The following is a 21,752-nucleotide window of genomic DNA, read 5'->3' as shown; positions in this document are numbered from 1 at the left end:
CACTTGTTGAGAACCACTGAATTAGACCTACTAGGTGCAAAAAATGCTAATGTGACTATAGTAATAATCATTCTATAATCAGAGTGGTAGCACATTTACTTCAAAGAGTTGATAATTACAAAATAGTTTATAATGTATCCTTACAGACTCTACATATAATATAGAGTGCTGCATAACCTTTGCATTTCTGGAACACACATTAATTGATAAAGGTGATTAAAAAAAAAACTTGACCACAAATAATCTTGAACACAGAGGCGGTTCTAGTCTTCAGGATTAGCTTCCTAAACAGCTCCTTGAATCCCCTTCAATTTGCGTTTAAAATGGTCTACTCTGAATTGCAATCACAAAAAACTAACCAAGATCTATTGAACATCAATTGTGTCTCAAACTCTGACCACTGAAGGAGATACAAAGTAATGATAATAACAACAGTGCACATTTAAGGAAACTGGGGCACAACGTCACACCTGTCCAAGTAATGGAGTCAGACCCACATCCAAAGCAATGTGGCCCCTAAATGTTACTCCATACTGACTTCACAGAATTTAAAAACAAAACAAAACAAAACCAAGAACCAAAACCAAAACTCAAAACCAAAAACTCCTGCATGTTAAGAACTCCAAGGTTTGTTGAAATGTAATATTAACATCTGCCAACAGAACATTCAAGTTTTTTAAGATTTTATTTATTTATTTGACAGAGATCACAAGTAGGTGGGGGGGGGGGGAAGGAGAGCAGACTCCCTGCTGAGCAGAGAGCGGATGTGATGTGATGTGATGTGGGGCTCCATCCCAGGACCCTGAGATCAAAGGCAGAGGCTTAACCCACTGAGCCACCCAGGTGCCCCGAACATTCAAGTTTTTAGTAAATTCTCTAAGAAAGATTTTATAATCTTTCTGCCCTGAAGTGACATCATCTCATGAGTGACTAAGAAAAAAACCAATGACAAGATCTTGAAAGATTTTACTTTCATTCTATCCTTAAAAGTGAAAAGCCTTTCCCACGGATGAGTCTGTGCTTGATGGTACGTAAAATGTCAATTACTTCAATTTATGGTTTTGTTTTGTTTTGTATGGTTTTCTGATCTTTCTTCTACCGAGAAACGTCTTACTATGACACGAAGACGCACAACAGATGGTCTTGCAGGGGAATCTGCACACTGAGGTTCCCTAACCCTGTAGTTCATCTCAGGCTGCTGGGATTCTTCGTGGAAAGAAGAATCCCATACCCCTAACCCTGGCTGAGGACCTTGACCAAAGGACTCTCAAGCCGGGCTCCCCACAGTATCTGAAGAGTCTAAAAAAGCAGAGACACCCCCCCCCCCACACACACACACTTTTCTAAATCTCGATGAGACATTGGAATTTCCATTTGGACAAGCAAAGCAGACCATTTATAAATTCTAAAATTTGGACTAGAGACTCAGAATAAAAATGCTTATCATCCGTGTTTTCCCAGCACAAGAAAAAAGCATCTTTTGAACAAAAAGCTGCCTTAATCTATAAAACGATCTGCTGAAACAGCACCCTCCTGGTGCTTTCAGGGGGGACTATGTTAATTATTACTCATATCATGAGTGGCCTTCAGGGCTAGAAATGTTCCTGCTAAAACAAACAGTCCAAAAATACATGCCATTATCATTTGAGAGTTCTACACAGTAAATACATGCATAGGAAAGAAAAATAATGGGGCACATTTTTCTGTACTGAAAAAAAAAATAATTCTAGATTTTAAAGAAAAATTTCCAGAGCACCTGGGTGGCACAGTCGGCTAGGTGTCTGATTCCTGGTTCCTTTGGCTCAGGTTGTGATCTCATCTCGTGCGGCTGAGCCCAGCGTCAGGCTCTGGGCTCAGCTCATCTCAGGCCTGAGATTCTCTCCCTCTGCCCCTCCATCCCTCCCCCACCCCCCCCCACCCCCGCCACCTTGTGCTCTAGCATGCATGGCCTCTCTTAAAATAAATAAATAAATCTTTAAAAGAACAATTTCAGAAAGATTCACTAACGCCCTATAATTTTCCTGTTAATAATCCCTGATAAACAGAGAATCTGTTACCAGAAAATTTCTTTAAAATCATCTAATTCATTCTGGCTTCATTAATAATAAAACCTATTTGATCCTCAAGCACTCAGTGAGGCAAACAGTCATTATCCCCATTTAACAAAAATGGAAATTGGACTTAAACATTAAATCACTTGCTCAAGGCGACACATCCACCCATAGGCAATATATACTTAATCAGTACTAAATTTACTTTTAAATCACACAAATTTCCTCCGGTTAAAAAAAAAAAGGTACATCATTTTTTATCAGAAAGTTCTTCTAAACATCTAACTAAAATCCCATTAGATATACTTTAAGAACACTGCCTTTTCTAGGACTAGAGAACAGCTGCTCATTACTTCTCATATGGAAACACTTTGGATATTCCAGAAACAATGAATCCTTCCTCTCTTCTCTTCTTTTAAAGGGCAGTAACACTTGCAACTTTCCCCAACTTAGCCTGTTAACAGATGATGGTTCCCCAAGATGACCACAACCTCCAATCCCACACACTCTTCTTCTAATTCTAATTCATCTTGCACCCTGTTGTGATGCTGTGAGGAAGCCTGAGCCGCTAGGTAGAGAGGCCATACAAAGGTATTTGAGGGAACTCAGCTGAGGGCCTGGCGAACAGCCTACATCAAACACCAGACATGTTAAGCGGACAAGCCTTCACTTGATTCCATTGCCAAGCCCTGGCTTTGAGACTTCATCCTAGCTGAGTGCCAGACATCATGGAGCAGAGAAGCTATGTCCATCAGGGCTTTTCCAACCCTGGCCCACGACATTTGTGGCATAATGCCACCAAGCATGGAATATACACTGTACAGCAACAGTAAACAGAACTCCCTAATGCAGAACACAAGCAAGAATTAAAACAGAGACAAGGGAGGAAAAGACTCCTTTCTAAACATTCAAAATAAATATCCCAAATTTTGTGCTCTAAATATCACTGGTTTTGTTTTGTTTTAATTTGACAGAGAGTGCACAAGCAGGGGAAGGAGCAGAAGGAGAAGGGCAAGCAGACTTAGTGCAGAGCCAGAAGCAGGGCTCAGTTCCGCGAATCCAAGATCATGACCCAAGCAGAAACCAAGAGTGGGAAGCTTTAACCGACTGAGCCACCCTGGCGCCCCAAGATCACTGGTTTTACAGATAAGAGTCTCTTAGATTCTCATGCAAATCTTATTAAAAGTGCATATAAAAAATAAAATAGAGGGGCGCCTAAGTGGCTCAGTCAGAAGTGCCTGCCTTTGGCTTAGGTCACGATCTCAGGGTCCTGGGATCAAGTCCCACATCAGACACCCTGCACAGCAGGGAGTCTGCTTCTCCCTCTCCCTCTGCCCCTCCCCCAGCTCATGCATGCTCTATCAAATAAATAAATAAAATCTTTTAAAATAAATAAAAAATAAAATAGAAACATACTATAATATTTTCTATCTTCATCCTATGCATCTGTCTCTCTTTAGAATGCTTTTTCTCTTCTCTGATGAAATCTCAATCAGCCCTTTAGGCACAAATCAAATACGCCAGTGGCTGGTAAAGCCTTTCCTTGCCTCACAAAATGAACCATTTGCCCCCATAAAATATCTGACCAGCCCTCTAATACAATTTCCTATTCTAATGCATATGTTGTAATTACTTGCCCACATGACTCCTTCCTTCCCTGTGAGATCTGCCAAGGATAGGGGACATTTCTTTTTTAAATTTTTGGGTTCCAACAGTCCAGTATATAGGAAGTGTTCATTAAATTTTTGCTGAATTAACAAATCTGGTTATCTGGTTTCTTTTGGTTTCTAAACCTACGGCAGATACAATGCAGAAAACCAGAAAAGACAAAAGGCACTGTAATTAAAATACTACTACTACCACATACACACACACACACACACACACACACACAATAACACCCAGTGAACAAAGACAGAAAAGGGCAAGTCCAGGAGTTACCTAGAATTCTGCTGCATGGAATTTAGAGTTTACAGTTACATGGTGGAGAGACAAACAGATCTGTGCCTTAGAAGAGAGCACAGGCCTGAGTGAATGTTGATACATTCCAAATCAGTTTAGAAAATAGGAAAATACTTCACATTTGAAAAGTCTTTTCTCCTAGGGGTGTCTGGCTGGCTCAGTCAGTGGAATAGGAGAGTGCTGATCTTGGGGTTGTTGAGTTTAAGTCCCACACTGGGTGCAGACATTACTTTAAAAAAAAATCTTTAAAAGTATTTTCTCCTAAATGACAAGTGCTCAAAGGAATAAAGAAACAGAATCAGAAAAATTAGATACACAAACCTCTAAAGTTCTGAGGGTTTTGTGTAGCCACCGTTTTACAATAATAGCACTTTCTTTCTATTAGTTCTGTGCCCCTCCCCAATCTGTCCATAATGTTGCTGCTTCAGTTACATTTCCTAAAAGACTTCCCTCCCTGCTGACCCACGCTGCTACCTGCTACCTATCTGTTTGGAAGTAGCACAGAGCCACTCAGAAATGCAGCTACAATTTTTGTCCAGCCCTCTCTAATATGCCAACATTTTTTAAAAGCAGCATAATATATATAAAATGACAGGAACAAGGAGATTACCTCTTGGTATGTCTGGAAGACATTTCAGGAAATTTTTGCAAAAAAGAAAGAAAAAATCAGAAAATCGGATTTCTGAATCACTTGTTTTAAATTCTATGCACTTTAAAATTGCCCAGATTTGGGGACACCTGGGTGGCTCAGTCAGTTATCTGAGTCTTGGTTTCAGCTGGGGTCATGATCTTAGGTGGTGAGATCAAGCTGGGCTTAGGCCTCTGTGCTCAGCCCCAACTCTGCTTAAGAGGTTCTCTTTCTCACTCCCCCTCTGCCCTGCCCCTCCCGCTGCTTGTGCGCATGTGGACACACTCTCTGTAAAATCAATCAGTCTGCCCAGATCTGTTAAATAAAAAGGCCTATGTACAATCCCATTTTCCTTCCATCCTTCATTTTGCTTATGCATCTCTTAAGTATATGATTTCCCAGTATAAATATTAATTCAGTAATATTCTCATTATTCCTGAGCAGCATATTTTGTTTCATTTTTTGATGCAGCAAGGGGGGGGGCCTCTAAGATGCTGCCTCTAAGAAAGGTGCAGGGCAGCGGATGTCTGGGTACCTCAGTCGGTTAAGCATCTGCCTTTGGCTGGGATCATGATCCCAGGGTCTTAGGATCGAGCCCCACTCGGTGCGCCCTGCTCCACAGCAGCCTGCTTTTCCCTCTGCCTCTGCCTGCCCCTCCCCCTGCTTGTGCTCTGTCAAGTGCAACATACATGGCCAACAGCCTAAGGATGTTCCACCTCCAAGAGTATTACTTTAAGAGAAGAGAACCTTGGTTTTTGGGGGTTTTTTTTGTTTTTTTTTCCTGAAGCCTGAAAGTTTCAAGTTCAGAGCTATTCTGGAGTTACTTAAATTCCTGTGTTATTTCTTGTTTTCTTTGAGTGCTAGTGTTCTTCCCACTCACAACTTTTCCACTGAGGCTTTCAGATCTACATTAAGCATAATTACTACTTCTCTACATGCTTGGGTTGGTGAGATTAACCAGGTATCTGGCTGGTATGATCTGCACATCTGTGAATGATTTCTACTTTTAGACTCTATTCTCAAACTGAGAATGAATCCCAGATATCCATGTGATTAACAAGGGAAGACAGGAGGGCTGTCCTCTACCTTAACAAGGTTCTGAAGCAGAAAAGAGAATAGGATGTTAAATAGAAACTAAAGGTAGAAATCACGGGGGCAGGCAGGAAAAGTCAGAAGGGAGAACAAATAAAGACACTGCAACCCCCCCCCCAAAAAAGGAAAAAGGAAACAGAAACCTTCAAATTCCAAGTTATGGAATAGTCATGTATTCAAGAAACTCAAGTTGCCAAACTCCTTAAACTCTCAGCAAATTTTTGTCTCTATGGTGTTACTCCAAGAAGTATTTGAATAAAAGCTTTCTATTTAGCCAACTGTGCTATAAAATTCAGTTTTCCACTCCCTTCCTGTGCCTAAGAGAGAAATCTACTACTTTCCAGGAGGAAAACAACTCCTAGCATTCTCTTACGGTAAAGGTTCTCAGAGGCTGCATCAGCTCTGTTTGCACCCCCCCACCCCCACCCAGAGCCAGTCATGGATCTCCGTGTGAGGCACTCCTAGAACCTGTGTCTAGGCCCAGACATACCGCTCATCAGAGGGCATGCCCACAAAATGTCCTGAGATGCCACAATCTCAAGCAATACAGCTCTCAAAGCTTATGCTTCTCTTCAGCCCTCATCAAATTAATGTATTTTATTACTATTTTTTTTTAAGTAATCTCTACACCCAACGTGGGTGTGGCTAGAACTTAAACCTTGAGATCAGGCTTCAGTTACAGGCTCTGCCAGGCACCCCAACAATTTAATTTTCCTAACACTTCTGGAGAAACTGAGGTATTTTTATTGTTTATATATTTGTTTGTTTGTTTATGTAAGTGATTTCTCACCCAACATGGGGCTCAAAAGAGTTACACACTCTTCAGACTGCGCCAAAGAGTCAGCCAGGCGTCCCTAGAGAACCTGATATTTAACACAGAAAAGTCTGGCTGCAGAACAATGTGAATGCACTTAACACACTTAACTACACATTTAAAAAAGAAGGTATAAACTGTATAAGTATTTTGCCACAATTCAATTTTTTAATTTAAAAAAAGTTTAAAAAACTTTTTTTAATTAAAAAAAAAATCTAAGAAATAGCCTAAAAAACAAAAAGCAAACAAACAAAAACTAGGGGCAACGTTTCATATTAAAAGAGACTACAGAACCAAATGCAAAGGGGGAACCTGATTAGCTCCTGGTTTGAAACCCAAAACCTAACAGTTTGAGGACAACTGGGAAAACTCATTAGACAGCTGATATTTGACATCAGTTTTCTTGGGTTTAACAGTCACATTCATATTATATGCAGTTCGATAAAATATGGCTTTATTTTAAGGCAATGTGCTTTATGGATAAAAGGTCATCTGTAACTTTCAAATAGTTCCTCCAATGCACACACGCGCGCGCGTACACACACACACACACACACACATACATATACATTAACACACACACAGGAAAAGGGAGAAAGGAGCATACACAGCACTGAAATAGTTCTTATTTGGCCACTTGTTCTACCACATTATCGCAGCATCACAGGAGCTAAGGCAAAGAGATGTATACGACACTGCAGACCCCAAAGTACCACCCCGCTTTTCCACCTGAGCTGTATACTGTTTCTACTACTTTAATTGGCTGGTGACAGAATGTAAATAGCTGACAGACGGACAGATAGATAGCTTTCTGAATTGCTCTGCAAATAAAATGATCCCACAAAATAGAGAATTATTGTTTAAGTAGAGATTTGGGAAGAAGGTTGAGAATATCTTTTATAGGTGTTGTCACAAGTATATATTGATGTGCAGGCTGTGAGGGCTTTGCTCTTTGGATAGTTGTAGAATTTCATTATTTACCTATTGAGACATCAGCCCTTCAAGTGATGCTTCCATCCTCTTTTTTTATCACTTCTTCAACGGAAGTATTTAAGTGCCAACCCAGGTATACTTTTCTCTGTGTTTGGTTTTGTTTTATTACCTTTCCAGAACTACTGAATTTCCCCAAGGTTTTCTTTACCTTTTTTCTCCTCTTTCCACTATAAACTGAGATTATTAATCCCTCTTCTCACCATAGTGTCAAAATATTCTGCAGGGGAAAAGATAATAAGTCTCGGTGTGAAAAATGTTCAGTTTTACAGCAGCAAGAAAGCCCAAAATTTAAGTCTTTATTGTTTGTTTTGAAGGTAAGTGGACTTCTGTATTTTTTTGTAAAATCTGTATCCAATGTAATAAGCATCTTTACTAATAACCTCCGAATACTGTTGGACTCTGTGTATACTCTTTGTTTTGATCATATACTTTGCTATTAACTAAGATCAGTAATATAAACTCCCAATAAATTGAGTTTTATATCAAAGGGTTGCTTCCTAAATTTTAGAATAACTCATTAGTCTTCTTGAGGCAGATCAAAGAGCCTGAACTCATATGGTCAAAGGCCAGGAAGAACAGACTGTCGGGTACAAAGGCTCGAGTAAGAGTAGAAATAGGGGAAAAAAAATGGGTTTGTGATAGACCTATCTGGTAAGTGTTTGGGAATGTTATTCTGTGATGAGTGGGGACTTGTATTATTACAAAAGGGATATTTGGGGAAGATCAGTCTATTAATGGCTGACAAGCCAAAGAAGAATTTGTTAAGTCAATCAAAATACAGTTTAAAAATGAAAGCCTTTTTTTTTTAAATGAAAGCCTTTAAGCTGCCTGTAATACTATTTTCAAGGAGGGGGACAAAGAATGAATGAATAAATAAAAAATATACACATATGTACTCTACCCTTACTAATCAATTTTATTTTTTTAAATGTATTTTATTTTGTTTGTTATTTTTTAGAAGATTTTATTTATTTATTTGACAGAGAGAGACACAGCAAGAGAAGGAACATAAGCAGGGGGAGTGGGAGACAGAGAAGCAGGCTTCCCACCTAGTAGCAAGCCCAGTGCAGGGCTCTATCCCAGCACTCCAGGATCATGACCTGAGTCAAAGACCCACACTTAATTGACTGAGCCACCCAGGCGCCCCCTTACTACTCAACTTTTAGCAAACCCATAAGAAAACACGTACAATTTCCTTTCATTCAGATAAGCCAATGCATACTGTCATTTTAAGCATCTTTACTGAACAAAAAAGACCGGCAAATTTTAATGCTTGATTATTCAAAGCATTTTAGTTTTTCCTCCTTGATATTAAACTCCAAAGAATTTATATAAAAAATTCTAATCTGATGGGGCGCCTGGGTGGCTCAGTCGGTTAAGCATCTGCCTTCAGCTCAGATCACGATCCCAGGGTCCTGAGATCGAGTTCCTGCTCAGAGGGGAATCTGCTTCTCCCTCTCCCTCTGCCTGCAGCTCTGCCTACTTGTGCTCTCTCTCTGTCAAATAAAATTTTAAAAAATTTCTAATTTGTTTTACTGCTATTAGGAACTAATCCACAATTTATCTACCTCAACTTTCAAAAAAAAAAAGTTTGTATAAAAAGCCTATTCCACTTGAAATAACAAGTACTGTAAGTTAACTACTCAGTATGATCAAGTTGATAAACTAGTAGCAGGTCCTTAAAGCCGCAAGGGCATGTATCTGCTAGCCTGGATTTCTTCTCTATGTACCTTCACTAATTTATAGATTTCAGTCAGGCTACTCTATTGCATTGCTATTTTCCATCTGCATGGTGCTAACCTTTTTAGCCTTGATTCAACATAGCAACTCCTCTCTAGGCCTCTCCAGTTTCTTTCTGAATGCGTTTCCTTCCTCCTCTCACCACCCCCCATATACACTTGATCTCTTTCTCCAAGACTGTCAACAACTCTGAACAACTCTGTCAACAACTCTAAACAACTGAGGCAGGTTCAGAAAATCTACAATGAGGGGCGCCTGAGTGGCTCAGTGGTTTAAGCCTCTGCCTTCGGCTCAGGTCATGATCTCAGGGTCCTGGGATCGAGCCCCGCATCGGGCTCTCTGCTCAGTGGGGAGCCTGTTTCTCCCTCTCTCTCTCTGCCTGCCTCTCTGCCTACTTGTGACCTCTCTGTCAAATAAATAAATAAAATATTAAAAAAAAAAAAAAGAAAAAAGAAAATCTACAATGAGTCTGTGGGAGGCACCTGGATCTCAATGAGAAATTTCTCAAGAAGGGAATGGAAAAGGGCACCCATAGCCAGAAAAACTCGATTCCTTTGGGGGGAAGATGCTGGATTCCCTCACTCCTCTGACGCCAAGCCAGGTAAAGGCAAGGTGCTCAGTCTGAAAATCTCAAGTCCTTGAAGGTCTTCCCTTGCCTTATCTTGTCTTTATCTGCTCTCACCTCACAGGGGTAGAAGGGCTGTGGGGCTCAGTGGTACCCGAAGGGAACAGGCCATCAGCACTGCCCAAATTATGGATCCAGATCAGAAGACATTATAATGTCAGAGCCAGACAACTCTTGGTGGGAAACCCAGATGCAAACAACAATTCTGCAGGTGAGCATCTGGGACCTCAATTCCCTGGGTCTCCCCCCATACTCTTGTCTACCACAAGCTCTTCCTTCCCTCCCCACTACAGGGTCAGCTGCTGCTCCCAGTGATAGTGGGAAGGGGAGTGGGGGGGCTCTACTAGTGAGACTTCTGACCTCTGCAGGAGGCCCAGCTCACTGGCCCTACCACAGGGAAGCAAGGCCAGGCCAGAGGTATCTGGACCCAGGTCCTTCCTGCCCAAGGCTTTGTTCGCCTTGAGTCGAAAATCTGGGGTTCCCTTTATCCCCTCTCTTTTCTCCTTAATGCCTTTTCTCAAAGTGAAAATATTTACTACTACAATGAGATCACCAATGATTACAAGAATGCTGAGCATCCTTTAACTAGAAAAGGGTAATGCTCCAATTTTATTTTCTAATGTCCTTCAACGTCCAGGCAATTTGTTGACTTTTGTCACTATCAAATGTCACTGTCAATATGTTCAGTTCACAGTGAATATCACATCATTTTTTGGTGTAACTGCTTAAAATCTTTCATTTATTAAAATTCTTAATTAACTGTACACACCTCCTGCTTAAAATAACAAGTAGCACAGCAAAAATCAAAGAGCTTTACATGACTTCCACTTCCTTCACTAGGTTCCACTATTTATACTTACCATGTGTTTATTTAGAAAACATTCTAGTGGTACTATAATATATTAAAATAACATTTTTAATGGAACAAATTTTTTACATCACACTTTTACAGAAGAGTCTTGAGGAATCAAGATATTACTACTTAAAACAGCAACAAGAACACTACATATAAGATCAAAACAGAATTCCAGAAATTGAAAATACAATACACTACCAGAAACTCCAAAGAGGTAGGTATGCCTAAGGCTTCAGGTATCTGGTTACAATTTCCATCCATCTTAAATTGTCTATTTCCAACTTATATCATTTGGACCACTTGAATCTAAAGAACAGTTTCAAGACATCTAACACTACAAAGTTTGTAACAATATCCTTAAACAGGCAAGAAATAAAATACATAAAAACTAGGGACTGTAATACTCAGTCCTATTAGACAACAGAAGCTCAACCCCCCAGTCTGCTGGACCACAATGTTGTCCAGCAACCGACTAACTTCTAACAACAAATCAGCCAATTACTGCACTGCGCCTGTTAAGTGATCTGTTTTCAACCTAATGGCTTACTTAACAAATAGCTAGCTTCTTCCCTAAGTGCTGTTAGCAAAGCCAGTGTGTTTGTTAGAGGGAAACCACAGATCATGATCATACATGAAACACCTAATGATAGTAACAGACTTCCTCCAGAATCTTGACTGTGTTCCCTTCACTACCAGCCATCTTCCATCCTTTAGGAAAAAAAAAAAAAAAAATTTTGAGAAGGCCAAGGAAGAAGGAGAAAAGGAGACAGAGGAGAAAAGTCTATAAGGATTTATACCCAAAGTGAAGCAGTCCAAAGCCGTGCCGCTATTTACCAGCCCATCCTCACTTCAAAGGACTGGGCAGCACAGAAGCTGAGTCTGGGTGCACAGCACACCCAATGGGATCCCCACCAAAGGCTGCAGGCACAAGGTGACCAGGACAGGACAGCACAATCCCCTTAAACACCCACAAGCCCCTACTGCCAGTCTCCATAACTATGAAAACCACCTTCTGTAATTTCAGGAAACGCTATCAATGTTCACAGAAATTCATACTCTGGACGTTCAGATTTTTAGCAAGAGATTTCTGTATTCCTTATTAAGGAATCTAAAATTATATGTGAAAGAACTCACCTATGTTCCAACAATAACCAGAGGTGATAACCTGATAAACACACTTATGAATAATTCTAGTTTTAAAATAAATACAGGCACATTAAAAAACGTATTTTTAGTTTGTCTTAAGTAATCTCTATACCCAACATGGGGCTCGAACTCATGACCCCAAGATCGAGTCACATGCTCTAGTGACTGAGCCAGCCAGATGCCCCTGAAAGTTTGTTATCCATGTAGCAATCTAAATTTCCCCTTTAGTTTGACTCTAGAAATGACTCAAGTAACAACCTAAGTTCCTCTAAGATATGCAACTCCATTTTTTAATTTACATTTTGACAATAACTGAAAGCTTTTCACCAGTAAGCACATTAACAATAGAATTAGAAATTCTAAGATAAGTTAATATTAAATATTCTCACAAATGCAACTGTACCACCAAAGGCAAGGGAAGTCACTTCATGTCTGATTAATAAGCTGATTTCATAAGCAGAAATAATCTGCTAGAAAAGACAGTGATCAGTTAGACGTCTACTTCAACGGGCAGAGGTCAGTCGGCAACAACAGGAACTTCCAGAACTCACTCACACTCCGTAAGCTGAGCCTTGGAATATGTGGGTTCACGTTTCACATGGACACACTAAATGAGTAACAGAAAATACCAGGCATTATATATTTTCACCTATGACAACAGGTCTTCAGTCCCCAGGAGCTGGAAGCAGTGTGTGCCGCGCCCCACACGTGCACAGGTGAAGAGTTCCCTGAAAGCTCTCCTCACTCCTTGCAAACAATTGAGCAGGCAGAAGAATTCCACAAATAGCAGAGCCCAAGTCAGGTGACTGCATACATTATCAGCCTTCTTTTAAGACTCCAGTATCTCAACACCAAGTCATCCACGCCACAGAGATTGCACAAAATCTGTAAAACATGCATCACACAATCACCACCTAACAGTTAAACACACTAGAATTAAATATATTGTAAAGAAATAAGAAGCCAAATATCTGTATCAGTGTTTTGTCCTTTCTAAAACCTATACCCCACAGAGTGCTCTCACTCTATTTTCTTCCTAGTCCCCACACCCAAGTTTTCTTGAGCTTATTTTCCTAGCTTGTTTTATGGTGAGAAATAGGCAACCTGGATAGACTTTCTCAAAATATACTCCTACCCCTTTCCACTTCCCTAGGGGAGAATTACTCATCTATGTCACCTCGACAAAGTACTCCATAAGACACCACCACATTATGCTGAAAGAAGTGTAGCCCACCAGCTAACAGAACACCCATTAAGGGGACAGAGCTGAGGGGCAGTTGTTTGCTTGGGTTCGAATTCTTCTCCAGTAGTCTGGCTGTGTGACCCTTGGCAAGATACTTGACAGTTCTGTGCCTCCCCTTCATGAACCAGGTAATAGGAATGCTAATAAGCGTGCCCACCTCACTGTGTTACAGGGAGAAACACGCACAGTATACAGTAAGGGCACCTGAACCCTGCATGGGTTTTAGTAAACACTCAATAAACGTTACCTGTTTTTACTCCATCTATTACAGTTCTTATTTTTTGAAAATTAAAAAACAAGAATCCTGCAATTTAAGAATCGTAAAACACTGGGCTGATGACTAAAAAGCCAGAAACTGTCTGTAGATCTTAAGATAAGTAACAACTGGCCAGGTATAGGCCTGCCTGGATGCAAGGCTTTGCTGGACACCTGCTGGCATGATTTGCAGGACTAGAACCACTCAAATCTATCCATCCCTTTTATGGACTAAACACCTCCACTGACTGCCTTATAAAAAGGCCTGCAAACGTGTTCTTTATCAGATTCCTAAAAGGAAGACATTCTCGGACTCACCATTCCCTCTGATCCTTACGATTTGTTTCCTTGCCCTTGCTGGTCAAGGGTAATCCGCCCCCCACCCCCTGGAAGTTTTGCTCATAGGCACAAGGACTTAATCTCCCTTAAGCTTCATCTTCTGAAAAATGAGGTAACCTCTATTTTACAGGGCTGTGGCAAAAAAAGAAAGAATGAAACACACCTCAAAAAGCCCCTAACAGGTTGTCAGCTCTCAGGGAGGGCTGCTATTATCATGTACACTGCATTGTCATTACTCTCCCACTAGACATTTCTGTCAAGAGCAAGAATGAGTTAAATCTAGAAAACTCATAATCATAGAAGAACACCTGTGTAAGGCTGCACATGGGAGTTTTCCATCCTTTAGAAACTGAGGGTGTGAAGGCCCAGAATATGTAGCTTTAGAGCAGCAAGGCACACTCTCTCCGCAGAATTGACTAGCTGCCCTAATACCTTCCACCAACTAAAGACTGCCATGCTGACCACACAAGACATGACTCCAGACAGTATAAAACAACACTAATTATAATATTCATACCTCCATTAAAGGAAAATTATTTGATTGTAAGCTACTCAGCTAAGGAGACATTTAACAACTTATTATAAACAATCCTATTTTCGGGGGGAAAAGCTCAAACCCAAATCAAACTTTTTTGATAATATATAATTAAAATTACACACACCAAAAAAACATCATTAGTATCCAAGCAAATTGAAAATTAAGGTGAACATGTACCTTTCCAACTTCTCTGTGCTCCCCACTGTGAAAAAAATCACCCACTCTGTGTTCCCCTTTAAGTCACAGGATTCGTAATAGATGGTTTCCACTATCAACGTACACCGCCAAATGCTGGGATACTCAAATACTCATCAAATAAATAATGAACAAATGAATGAAACAATGGTTAAATGAGGCAAGAATGCAAAGACAAGATCTAAAAGGCCCAATGTGGGATTTAAGTTACTCATCGGGAACCCTTAACAGTTCATAATTAGCTGCCTCTGAGGCATAAATTCTACCAGTTTTTCTTTCAGAACCTTTAACAAGTTGCCAATAACTTCTACCTAGTAAGCAGTTCTCCTCTCTTTCTTAAAGTTAAGATTCTACATCTTAACCCTCAAAAGCAGCTAAATAAAACAGCCTCGTAGATTCCCTGCTTACTTAATTCTCCTCTAGAAATTTCCAACTAGGGAACCGACTGAAAATTGTCCTGGAATCAATTTTTCCACAATTGCATTATGTCATCATAGCCACTAGAAGCCAGAAATGTGGTTACTGATGAACATTTCATAGGGAAGACATAAAATCTTTGCCCTAAAAGCCAAGAGCATTGTGATCTACCTACGGACCATCTAGCCCTTTCATTTCAATTACCATCAAACACAAGTTTATCTTTAAGATTTCCAGTCCTTTTCATAACCAGTTTTGCCTCAGTTTTACAACAGCTAGAAAAACTAAAACAGCTTCTAAAATATTCACAGAAGTCACAATCTCACCTCTATTTAGAATTTAGTACCTAGAATCCATAAAGTACAAGTTTCTTTAAGCTCTCTGAATTGAGGGTCTATGACTAAAACTGTATTTTATAGCTTTTCCAGACATTACTTTTAATAGACTCTAAGGAGTAACATGACTTAACATTCCTTCTACAGTTTGCAATTCATAAACCCTTCTACAACTCTTTAAACAAAAAAAAGGAAACAAACACATAAATGCTAAGAATTTTTTTTGTTGTTGTTTAGAAAGCAAGTCATAGAGGTAAAATGAGCTTCAGGTATGAAAGTATAAGAAACTAAAGGTTTTGTTCTCTTTTCCTTTGCCTTTCATCACTGGTATATAAATAGAGTATGATTATTTCATTAGGGGAAAAGATACTAATTTCCACCAATTTTAAGATTTAGTGCAGTAAAAGGCCAATACCTTAAAAGCAGTAACTTATTTTCTTTCTCCCTCCTATTCTCTTAATTTAAAATTGACAGAGCATGTAATAACAAAAATCCCAAACAAAACTATAAACACAGAATATTGAAAAGCCAGTAATTTCTTAAACAGCAGTTCTGTCATAAAAATAGCTAAGCATTAATTAGGCTTTTAAATATAATTTCAACCATGACATAATAGTGATCAAAACATCAAATAAGAACACACTGTGCATTTCAGAAAACTGAACTTCTAGAAAAATTGTTTAAAGAGACTTCTTTTTTGCTACCTAATATCCTACAATTGCTTAAAAGAATCACTTTTAAAACCAATACAACACAAACATTTTTTTCTAAGAAATTCAAGCTGTCAACTTAAGGGTCACATTTAAACCTGATGTGATTTGAAACAGCTAGGGTACTGAATCCTTAAATATAGGATGTGTAATGAAAGCATTGCCCACAGGTCCTCAATTGTGAGGCTTAGAAAGCTTTAATAAGATATAGCTATAGATAAAGCCAACCAAGGAGTATTACCCCTTTATGCACTCATACCACAGCCCAAGTCCCCTTACATTTTACATTTCCAGTGAAATGTTCCTCTAACCGTGAATGAAAGTCATATAAATTATATTTAGCCAATAAAAGGTTAAAATCAGAGCCAAACTATCTAAAAAACATTAAATTCATAATTGGTGAGCTTTTTTCTACCCTGTTTCTGTAACCTGACATCTAAAAATCAAAGAACTCCTCTATTAAGACTGAAATCCCCAGGAGGAAGAAGGCTCAGATCTAGACTGAGAGCACACAATGGAATCACAGCTGACGATGCACATCTTTTTCTAGATGTCTCCATATGCTTGAGAGGTTTTTTTTTTTTCCCTCTAACCGGGCTTTAGAGGACTTGCTACTCTCTGCCACCAAGAATCTGAGAACATTTTCAAGGACTATTGTAGAAAATAAAGTAAAATCATGTGTTGCTCTTATACATACAAAAAAGAGAGAAGGGCACATGTCAGAGTGACCATCAGTAACTAAATTAACTAATGATGGGGGATTTTCAATGTTGTCAAATTTTGAATGTTTAATTTATGATATTCCCCACTTCTGGCAGCTAAATGTTTTATCCCCACAGTTTTTATTATTTTATCACTAAAATAACATGCAAAGGGCTACAGCAAAATGCAATTAATTTTTGTCTATGTAAACACTCAAAATTATACTGAATTAAGAATTCACATTATAAATTTGAGAACGGTGTATTGCAACAGAACACATTTATAGAGTGTAATAAATACTGTTTTCTAAAACTATAGTTCCTCAATTCTTTCTTATAGTAACCAAATATTAATAAAATCTTGAGAAAGCAATAGATATGATAAATACCATGCACATAAGATTACCCCCACACACACACCAAAAAAAAAAGCCTCTCAAGATCAGTTCAATTCAAGGGATACTTAACACGAAATGAATGAATTCATTCTGTTTAACATGATTCATTCTTTGAACTCCCAAAGATTTTACAAATTCCAGTTGGGAAAAGGATCCTTGCTGCTGTCAGTGTGCACTAAACCTCACCAACAAAGAACAGGAGCACACATACACACACATAAAAAAGCACTATAGCAGCTGCTGCCTTTTTTAAAGACAGCTTATTCCTAAAGAGCAACCTGTGCTCTTTATTGAGAACCAAAGACCTATCCTCTCTATTCTTAAAAGTCAGGAGTTACGAAAGTCACTGGACTGAACCTAACAACCAATATAAAACAACCAAAAATGTCTCCTAACCCTGCAGAAACCAGAAAAGTACACATACACTATACAATTCAGCAGTGTGTTTAAGAACAAAACTAATTTATTTTTTTAAGAATCTTTTGTGTGGGAGGAATCCAGCAAACTACACTTTAGACTTTTTTCTGTAGACAAATATGCTTTGACTAGCTTTGCTTCTTAAATACCAACGCTTTATGTTTCAAACACTGATGCTTTGGTTCCTAACTTCACTTTGTTTACTCAGGAAAAAGAAAAAACAAAACAAAGAAAACGCATACCATAAACGACAACTTTTTTTTTTAAATGTCATCCCAAATGCCGAACTTCCAAGCGCACTTTGGGAGCTGGCGGTCTAACTAAACAAGGAACCAGTGAAGCCATGACAAACAATGATGCTTTACACTCCCAATAATCAATTGACGTAAGGCTATCCCGATGCCTTCATTTTCAGAGTACCCTTGCAAATTTCACCGTTCCCACCCTGGAGGAGCTAAGTGAAACTGAGGTAGGGGTAAACTGCTAACTCCGATGATCCTCTGCACGTAAACCCGCCGCTGAGGTCCAGAACACGATCATTACAATATATATGCCATTTTAGAAACGGGCCTCGGAGAGTTACTGCCACATACTAAGTGGCATTAGACTTCGTCGTGTCTAAGACGACGTCTCTAGTGGTACCAAGAAAAATACAGTATCTCGCGTAACCTACGTGCCCCCGGGGTCAGAGACCCTATAAGTGACACTATCGCACAGACCAAAGAACGGGTGACTAGGGATGGACAAGAGTGGCTAGCTCAGCGTCTCCATGACTCCCCCGCCCCGCGTGCAACTCTTCTCTAACTGGTCGGGAAGCAACCCCGCCCCCTTCCTTCCTCCGGTCCCCACGATTGGCTTACCGACACCCGGCAGGTCAGCTCCCCGCCTTCGATTGGCTCACTGCCCCATCAGTCACACGCAGCGAGATTCGGGTCGGTGGGAGGGGAAGGCGTTGGAGGAGGTGGAGTGGGAGTGGGATTAGAGGACGAGGTGGCAGAGGAGGTGTTCAGGCTTGGTCCCCGGTTTGGGAAAGTTTCCCCTACCATTGACAGACCCAGAAGGCGTAAGGCCCGGTCCAACTCTGGGCCGGTGCAAGGGGCTCGGGTCCCCGATTCCCGCCCCTCGGTCCCGCAGGCCCCGGAAACCACAGAGGGAGGGGGAAAAGGGAGGAACCATCTAACCAGGGACCGACCCACCCCCGATCTCGGAAGAGGCGCCTCCGGGACTCCCCGGAGGGGCGAGGGGCGGGGGACGGGGAGGTCCAGCACGCCGCGACGACCCCGGCCCCTCTCTCAGCAGCCCCCAGAGGCCCGAGGGAGAAGTGTCCCCGGGCCCGGGGCGTGACCGTCGCGAGTCAGCCGGGAGGGCCCCTCCCGCTTCCCGCCTGGGGCCCTGAGGGCCTGTCCCTTCAGGGGCGGAGAGAAGGGGGAGAGAAAAGGGGGCGCTGGCGAGCCAACCCGGAACCTCCAGGACCGCCTCCCGCCCCCAGCCCCGGCCCCTGCGCGCCTCCTGCACACATGCCCGCACCCAGAAAGTTAAGTCAGGGGCGAGCCCAGCTCGGCGCCGCCGCGGTCCGGCCCCCCGGCTCCCCACCCCCACCGCCGCCCGGCCTGCTCGGCCGGAGCGCGCCGCCCGCCCTGCCCGCCGCAGCTCTTTCCCCTCCGCCCGCGGCGCGCGGCGCCCCTCGCCCCCCGCCCCCGGCGCTGACACGGGCCCGGCCCGCCTGCCGGGCCGCCGATTCCCTCCTCCCGGCGTCTCAGCCCGCCCGCCGCCCCTGACATCGCGCTTCACCTTCACACACCCCCGAGCACTTCCCGAGTCCTGCCTCCCCTCGCCCGACTCCCACCCTCCGCTGCAGTCGCTCCGCGTTTCCATTAAAGAATGCACCTTCTCAGGATTCACCCTCCCGTCTCAGCCTCTCTGCCCCCGAGGGGACAGGAGCCTCGCTGCTCGCAGACCCCGCACCGGGCGGGCTGGCGGGCGCCTTGCTCCTCCCGCGGGAGCCGCGCCCGCGCCCCCGGCCTCCCCGCCGCGCCTCGGCTCTCACCTCTCGCCGGCGCCGCGGGCTGCAGCCTCCGCCCGCCTCGCGCTCCGGGACTCGTCTCCAGAGCTCTCGCAAAGCGCTGGAGCGCCTCCTTTCTCTCCCAGGGACTCCGCGTCTCCCCGCCGCTTCCCGCCCTCCCCACCCCCCAAGCCCCAACTCCCCAGCTTCGCGGCGCCTCCGGGATGCAACTCCCGTTTTCCGCGCACTCCGGCAGCGCTCCCCGCACACAAAAACAGCCCTCTCCGCGGCGCACGGCTCCGCCGGGCTCGGCGCAGGAAGGACAGTCGCGGCCGGGGGTGGGGACGCGGCGCCCCCCGCCCGCCGCCCGCCTCCCGCCCGCCCTCGCGGCCCCCAGGGAAGGCGCGGTTACCGGCTCGGGTCGGTCACGCCGTCAGGTGCCGGCTGCCGTCGGCGCTGACCTTCGCTGCCGAAGCTGTGGCTGAGGCTGCGGCCGCCATGTTCCCGTGTTAATAACTGCTGCCTGGTTGTTTATTTCAATGGAGATCCTCCCCCAACTCCCTCCTCCTCCTCCTCCTCCGCGTCTCCGCACTTGCGGAGAGAGACACAGACCGCGCGAGCTCGCGAGCAGGGGAGGGGGCTCGGGAGCCAGGCCGTCCCTCCCTCCGCCTCCTTGGCCGTGGCCGCCGCCAAGTCCTGTCACTGGGGAAAGGACGGGGCGGAAACTTGCCTCCCGCGCCCCCGGGGAGGGGGCAAAGGTGGACGGAGGGTTCTCCGGGGAGCAGACCCTGGCCGCGGGGTCCGCAGCATCTCCGTCGGCAGCGTCCTCTGAGAAGGCGACCCGGGGAGAGGTGAAGAGTGAGGGGGAGAAGGGAAAGGGGACAAAATGGGTGACTGTGGCAAAGGGAGGGTGACCTATGGGTGACTGCAAGTGAAGGGAGAGTAAACAGATGACTCCATGGGAGGGCAAAGGGCAGTGCCAAAAAAGAAAGCGAGAGGATGGGACTGGCCGGGGCTGCAGAGTGAAGGCCGTGGGTTCCTGGGGCTGCAGACGGCGGGGAAGATGCCCCGGACGAAGATCCGTGAAAGCCAAGTGCCAGGTTCGCCCAGGGAAGAGCCTCCCGCCGGCGCTCGGACCGGGCCCCTCCGCCGGCAGCCTGCACCCCTAGGACGCACCTCACACACCCCGCGTCTCCTGCTGCATTATAGAGGGGCCCCTCGTCCATCAGGTCTCCTTCCGCTCGTACCAAGATAGGCTTCTCCTGTTGCAGCCCTAACTCCCGAAGGGATGGAGGGGCGCGGCTGCGGGAGGCTGACTGAAAGAGGTGCCACCCAGCAATCGCCTGATAAAGCAAAAGTGCCCACAGTGTGTAAAACCTAACCTGGCTGAGCATTCTCGTCCCAACATGAATCACAAAAGTTTTTTATTGGAAAGTCCACTTCCTAGACGTCAGAAAGTGATGTTGGGGTGGAGGATGTGCAGGAGAGTTGCACCAAAAATTCGAGGAGAATTCTCACTTGACTATTACTGAGATCAGTTTCATGCTTTGGGAAAGCAGGCTCTTCCCCACTTAAATATAGTTGGAAAAAATGAACAACATTTGCATAACAAATTTCCTTCTAGTCTTATGAGAAAGGTCACTTGCCATAGACAATAATTATAGTGTTTATTGAACACTAACTATGTGCCTGGCACTGTCCTGAGCAATTTGTATACGCTATTGATTTTGATCCTCAAGACTTATAAGGTAATTACCGTTTTTACCTTTCACAAAAAAATTTAAACTTAAAGAAATAAAGTAATTTGCCTGTAGAAACAGCCAAGAAGCTGGAGAGGATTTGAGCCCAGTCCTGGCGGGCTCCAAAGCCCACACTTTTAATATCTTCAACCTCAAATTTGTGGAAATACCACCAATTTTATTTGGGAAAGAAAATGTGTGGGTGTGTGTGTGTGTGTGTGTGTGTGTGTAACTATAGATGGAAAATGGAAGGCTATTACAACAAATTGTTATCACTGGGGAGTATAATAAGTGGGTGTGTAATGGGGTACTTCCACTTTTATTTTGTACACTTAACTTCAGTGTTTAAAATGTTTGCATTGACTGTGTATTAATTTAGTAAATTTTAAAAGATTATTTTAATTACCTGGCATAACAATTATGTTCCCTGAAAACCCACAGCTCTCCAAAAACCTGGGAGAAGAAACAGGAAATGGAGGGTTTTAAAGGACTGTCTTTTTTCACCAAATTAGTATTTGGTATTGGTCCGTAGTATTCCTACAATGAGGAAGTAGTC

General features: G+C 43.0%; 1 protein-coding gene across 8 annotated transcripts in view; it reads right to left on the bottom strand.

Annotated features, from left to right (window-relative positions):
• NCOA2 (nuclear receptor coactivator 2) overlaps positions 1-20,175 on the bottom strand; it is a 294,611-nt gene extending 274,436 nt beyond the window's left edge. For 4 of the 8 annotated variants that reach the window (XM_045998843.1, XM_045998790.1, XM_045998863.1 and 1 more), the window contains exon 1: positions 19,870-20,175. The gene's annotated coding sequence lies outside the window, so the exon portion shown is untranslated. Of the gene's footprint in view, positions 1-12,556; positions 12,793-18,315; positions 19,056-19,342; positions 19,477-19,502; positions 19,626-19,869 lie in introns of those variants that run through there. The other 4 variants (XM_045998826.1, XM_045998799.1, XM_045998834.1 and 1 more) reach the window with 4 other exon arrangements.
• Between the last annotated feature and the right edge of the window lie 1,577 nt (positions 20,176-21,752).

This window comes from Meles meles, chromosome 1, assembly GCF_922984935.1.
Source record: "Meles meles chromosome 1, mMelMel3.1 paternal haplotype, whole genome shotgun sequence".
Classification (NCBI taxonomy): domain Eukaryota; kingdom Metazoa; phylum Chordata; class Mammalia; order Carnivora; family Mustelidae; genus Meles; species Meles meles.
The sequence above is the reverse complement of the archived record's forward strand: the minus strand, read 5'-3'. Positions and strand labels throughout refer to the sequence as shown.